We start from the raw sequence: 6,684 nt of genomic DNA, 5'->3' as shown, positions 1-6,684 counted from the left end.
TATGCATAGGTACATATATACATATATATATATATATATATATATAATATATATATATATAGATATGTGTGTATATATATATGTATATATGTATATGTATATGTATTTTTATATATAAATATGAGAGATTCTAGAATGAAAATAATGTACTATAGTATTGAACTATAAAATGTCTCATATATATCAACACTGAAACAAACATGAAAAATATAAATATACATATACATATACATTATATATATATATATATATATATATATATATATATATATATATGAGTAAGTTCTTGTGGAGCGATACATCAAAAAAATAAAAAGCAAGATTTTAATAATCTTTAATTCCAAACGTTTCGAAATTCAATTTATCATCATCAGTGGATATTAACAGTGGTAGGTTACATCTAAGATGTGTACACAACACTAGAAATTAGCACTAACATTTATACATCTAACTTGTCCACACTATGAATTTTTATCATTTTTTTGTAATATGTAAAAAGAAAAATAATAGTTTTATTTGAACAAAAATGTGAGTAAAATTAAGTAATTTCTGCCACAACTTGTGAAATGTTAGTGCTAATTTCTAGTGTTGTGTACACATCTTAGATGTAACCTACCAACGTTAATATCTACTGATGATGACATTAAATTGAATGTCGAAACGTTTGGAATTAAAGATTAATTTATAAATTTTTGCTTTTTATTTTTTTGATGTATTGCCCCACAAGAACTTACTCATATATCTCAACATCAAAATTAACAACTAAATCATATATATAATAATATATATATATATATATATATATATATATATATATAAATGTATATGAAATAGTAAGTTGTTTATAGATGTTTACTAATTACATTTCGGAACTAGATAAGTTCCATCAACATGTTTTTTTGTCAAAGGATAATTCACTATATAACAATATTGATGAAAAATTTGATGATTACATAAAGTTAAAATGTATTTTTACCATATTCATTTAATATTATTTATATTGAAATGATATATTATATCATATTGATATACGAGTATTATATTATATTGATATGATATATTATATTTAAAAAGATTTTTAAATTCATGTAATCTTCAAATTATTCATCAAAATAAATATAAATATATTTTTTTTAAAGAAATACTTGATGATGGAATGTATTTAGTTTCAAGAACTAGTTATAAAACATGTATAAAAAACTCATGGGTTTTTAATTTTTTGGGATTAATCATTTGGCAAAAGAAACATAAAAGGATTTATTGGATAATCCAGGATTATGTGTACGAAATTATATCACGTAATTTTTTTGGTTAGTGAACAACATATGATATTCTCATCCGGTTGCCAAATTCTTGTAATTTATACGTCTATCTATTACAACTTGCAAGAATGTCGTTTAAGATTATTATGAGATCTTCATAAATATTTCCTGAAGATTTAGTGACTTTCTGTGATACAATATTTAATTGTATGAAATGACCAACATTTTTTAAAAAGTTACAATTGGCAAAGTATCAATGAGTTTTGAGTAATGCGTCTAAAGTGAGTGTAACACAAATTAGCAGAAAATATTATCTAACAGAATTTAGTAAATTCTTAATAATATTATAGGAAAGATAACAAATAATGTTACAAATTAATTAAAAATCTTTTAAGACTTTCTGGGGCTTAATAAATAGGTGGTGGGCTAAAATTTTAAATGAAGCTCAATGTGATTGTCAAAGTCATTTCTTATAAACAAAATTTTACAAGCATTTTCTGCCTTGCTACATATTTACATTCTCATGTATTTGGATTCATCAAGTATATATATTTTTAATACATAATCATACACATTTATATTATTTTTTTGATTTTTTCTTACTTTTTTAAAAAAACACCAAGAAAAATCTTAAGATCAAGTAGGTTTTTTTTCTACTTCACTGCATATAAAACAATATTAAAATTTTTATTCTATATGAAAATCTCAGCTACGTGTATATGGATTGTTTGTTAGTATGTATGAAATATGTACATATATGCATACATATTTATTTATATATTATATGTATCTATATGTACATATGATGCGAAATGATTATATGCAAGTTACAAATTATGTGTAAACATATGTGCCACATTTTGGCTAATACATATATAAACTGCTATAATATGTTTAGTGCGTTGGCAAAAAATATTTTAAACCTTAATATATACATGCAAAGAGTATAAGTTAAGATTTTTGGTAGAAAATAATATCCCAAAATTGTATGTTTATATGAATGACTTTAATCACAAGACACACTAAGCGAATTTTTGTCTCTGCGACTTTAAAAGTTTTGACCTTTGTCAAAGAATACACTGATAATGTGTGCATATATTTATAATTTACAATATATAGCATATGTATATTTATATATGCACACATAAACATATAAATATAGACTTAGAGATAATATTGGAAATTAGCAAATATTAAAATGGATTGAATAATTTGAATTATAAATGATTAAACCTTTGGTAGATCACTAAAATTGCATATTATTATTATTATTATATGTATAAATTAAAAAAGAAATTATATGTATATGCAATAGATATATTATCACACATTGAAATAATTTCTAATGTCATGAACTAGTTTTTTAAGATCCATTTTGTCGGAATATAATGCAAGTATATATATATATATATATATATATATATATATATATAATGTAGCATCAGATTATATGCATGCATACATACATATAATAACAAAGAATTCACAACTTTTTGTTTCATCTTCGATCTCAATGCTGCATCTTCGTTTCTATGACTACAATTATAAGCAGGTTAGTGCATGTATATTGTTGTTAGTATTATATATATATATATATATATATATATATATATATATATAGTTTAGCATGTACAAGTGATAAATGATTATGTATCACTTGTAGATACTGAAGTTTTTATAAAAATATTTAGTTCTTACTACATAATTTTTCTTCTATAATATATAAAAATATATAACCATAAATATAAATCTATTATAAATATATTTTTTTTTGTTACAGATACATTATTATCTAAAAATTTGTGTCCAGAATGATTGTGTCTTCGGATATAACATCCTGAAAAATTAGGATACATTAAACTAGGATACATCTGTTGTAATGGCATGATGTGTATAAAACATTAGAAGATATATGGCTTAGGATCAAGTTTTGTAAACAATATTTATGTACATGTATATATATATATATATATATATATATATATATATCTTGATATTTTTTTCGACGTTGAAACATATATATATATAAGTATACATATGAGTGTACACATGCATGTAACTTGGTACTCTAATTATATTTCGAGAAGAAAATAATGTAAAACATATATAATTCTCTATGTAAGCAGATATGTTTGAATTTGTTTATATATGCATATATATATATATATATATATATATATATATATATATATATGCATACATATTCTCATCCTTTGTAAAATCATATCACCCATAATTTAAAATTGAATTTGTTGCAATATTATTTGCATTTTTATGTATGCAATACATGTAACATGTATGTATGTACGTGTATATGTATTTTAAACAATGCATGCATATATGCTGGTACACACTCATATATGTATTGTTTTAAGATGAGTTTTTAAATGTTTTATTTTAATGTAAACATATTTAATTAAATTACGATGTACAGAATGCGTAATTAAGCCAAGTTGGTTAAGCTCTGTGAAATTATAGTAAATGTGCATATATTTTGTATGTGCTTATGTATAGGTATCGATTTAAAAAAAGTTGTTTAAGAATGACATGTACCTATATATCAGCACATGCTAAAAAAATTGTAAATTTAATAATGTTTAATTTTATTAATATGTTTTAGAAATGAAAAAGATATGCATCCTTTTTATATAACTATATGCATATATGTACATATATATGTAAATATTTATATTCAGTGAATGCTCTTGCATATATATGTGTGTATATCCATGTATATTTGATACATTTATGTACCCTAACGTCTTACACCATACACATGAAACACATAGCATATGTCTGTTTAAAATTTATGTTACGTTCTATTGTAGATCGTTAATTTTAATTGTGAACGCTTGTTTTTATTTAAAATTGATGAATATATTATGATTGAAATAGTTTTATGTTAGTTTAATTTTATCATACTAAATTACTCTGATACTTGATCACTGTGTGCAATTATTCTTGGTAATATATTCCTTTTAAAGGAGCTATAAATGATATATATATATATATATATATATATATATATCATTGTAAAATTGCTGTCCTGGTCCAATTTCTTAATCTTTCTCACCCACCTCATAAAATGCATAAAGCGTTACTTGAAGAGGCACATAGTTGTTAGTAAATTTATAGAATTAAAATTAACCTAATGGATTTGTACATAGTATATTATATATATTATGTTTCGGCTTTAAAGATTCAGTTATAAACTTATGATATCAAAATGTGTACAGTAGACACAAGCATATGTAGAGATTAGGAATTGTGAATCATACACATATTTGTTTTAATTTGATTGATTTTATGATTAATAAAAATGGGAAAAGTTTATCAATGGTTTTTAGTTTTGAACTGATATTTTCAGAATAGATTGATGATTGATTCATACAACAATATTACATCTATAGAAAAGAGCTGCTCCAAATTAGAGTTTTTGATATTATTCAATATATATTATCGAAATAATTATCGATGTGTTTAAAATAAACCGTGGATGGTAGTCCATGGTTTTAACTTGATACCACATTCAAATTGAATAAAATGTGTTTGTTACACAAAACCGCGGTGGGAATATATGAGTGTATATATTGATATATACATCATTATACATGGCCTAGCTGTTCTGGTTTGTATGGAAATTGGATATATAAATGTATATATTGATTTATACATCATTATACATGGTCTAGCTATTCTGGTTTGTATGGAAATTGGATATATAAATGTATATATTGATTTATACATCATTATACATGGCCTAGCTGTTCTGGATTGTATGGAAATTGGATATATAAATGTATATATTGATTTATACATCATTATACATGGCTTAGTTGTTCTGGTTTGTATGGAAATTGGATATATAAATGTATATATTGATTTATACATCATTATACATGGCCTAGCTGTTCTGGTTTGTATGGAAATTGGATATATAAATGTAAGTATTGATTTATACATCATTATACATGGCCTAGCTGTTCTGGTTTGTATGGAAATTGGATATATAAATGTATATATTGATTTATACATCATTATACATGGCCTAGCTGTTCTGGTTTGTATGGAAATTGGATATATAAACGTATATATTGATTTATACATCATTATATATGATCTAGCTGCTGTAGTTTATATTGGAATTTGATATATAAATGTATATATTGATTTATGCATCATTACACATGGCCTAGCTGTTCTAGTTTGTATGGAAATTGGATATATAAATGTATATATTGATTTATACATCATTATATATGGTTTAGCTGTCGTAGTTTGTATGGGAATGGGATATATAAATGCATATATTTCTCGTACTTTATTATTTTATTCTATTATGCTACATTATTATATATGGTCTAGCTGACTTGGTTTGTATGAAAATTGGATATATAAATGTATATATTGATTTTTATATTATTATATGTGGCTTAGCTGCTTTGGCTTGTCTAAAAATTAGATATATAAATGTATAAATTGATTTATACATCAAGAAATATATAATTTTAAATTCAAATTCCCGCCATATTGCTTCAAGTGTGGAGCATGCAGCGCCTCTATGCAAAATCGTTCCCAGTTCGTCGGGAACTACGTAGTGACTACCGGGTTCATATGGTTCTGTGTTAGATGTCGCCACCGATCTGTACGTCAAAAGTTTGACAGTTCTTCGACGAGAAATGAATATAAATTCAAAACTATAATGTTGTCTTATGGGGAAATCGGATATATTAATGTATATTCTGATTGATACATTATTTGTTGATGTGATTTGATGTGTACTTACTATCTGAGTATGTGTGGAAATTAGATACATAATGGTATATATTGATTTATACATTATTAGATGTGTACTAGTACAACTTAATTCCATATGTACATTATTTATAAACAATTATGTCGTTTTATTAAAAATCACCATGTATTATATGAAAGATGATGATCTGATTATCAAAAATGCCCAGTAAGTACAAATTGATCATTATTATATTTCAAATGGAAGTCATGTAGTCATTTTATATTTCTGATATTAATTCCTATTTTTATGTAATTTATTTAATCCAAAAAAAATCAATAATGAAAATTAATATTATCTGTAGAAAGTAATAACTTATAGATAGGTATAATATGCAGCACTAGGTTCCCGACTAGGTGAGAGAATGTTAATGTCAGCTACTATACGATAGTCTGAGAAAAGTTAATATGGACCGTTAATATCAGCTAAAGCTCAGGGATTCTAAGATTTCAATCTGGACTTGTTAGAAATCTAATATGATGACAGTGATTAGCAGCTTGTAATATCAGGGGTGTACAACAAATGATATAATTTTATTTTAAATTTTATATCTCGAGAGATCAGTTCATCAGTTGATCAGTTGTTGCTTATTACATATAGAATAAATTATATATTAGTTTTATAGTT

The sequence above is a fragment of the Ctenocephalides felis genome, unplaced genomic scaffold (genome assembly GCF_003426905.1).
Source record: "Ctenocephalides felis isolate EL2017-DRISC unplaced genomic scaffold, ASM342690v1 CF-g0.4_SCAFFOLD_03570, whole genome shotgun sequence".
NCBI classification, from domain to species: Eukaryota; Metazoa; Arthropoda; class Insecta; order Siphonaptera; family Pulicidae; genus Ctenocephalides; species Ctenocephalides felis.
This window is presented reverse-complemented; position numbering follows the sequence as displayed.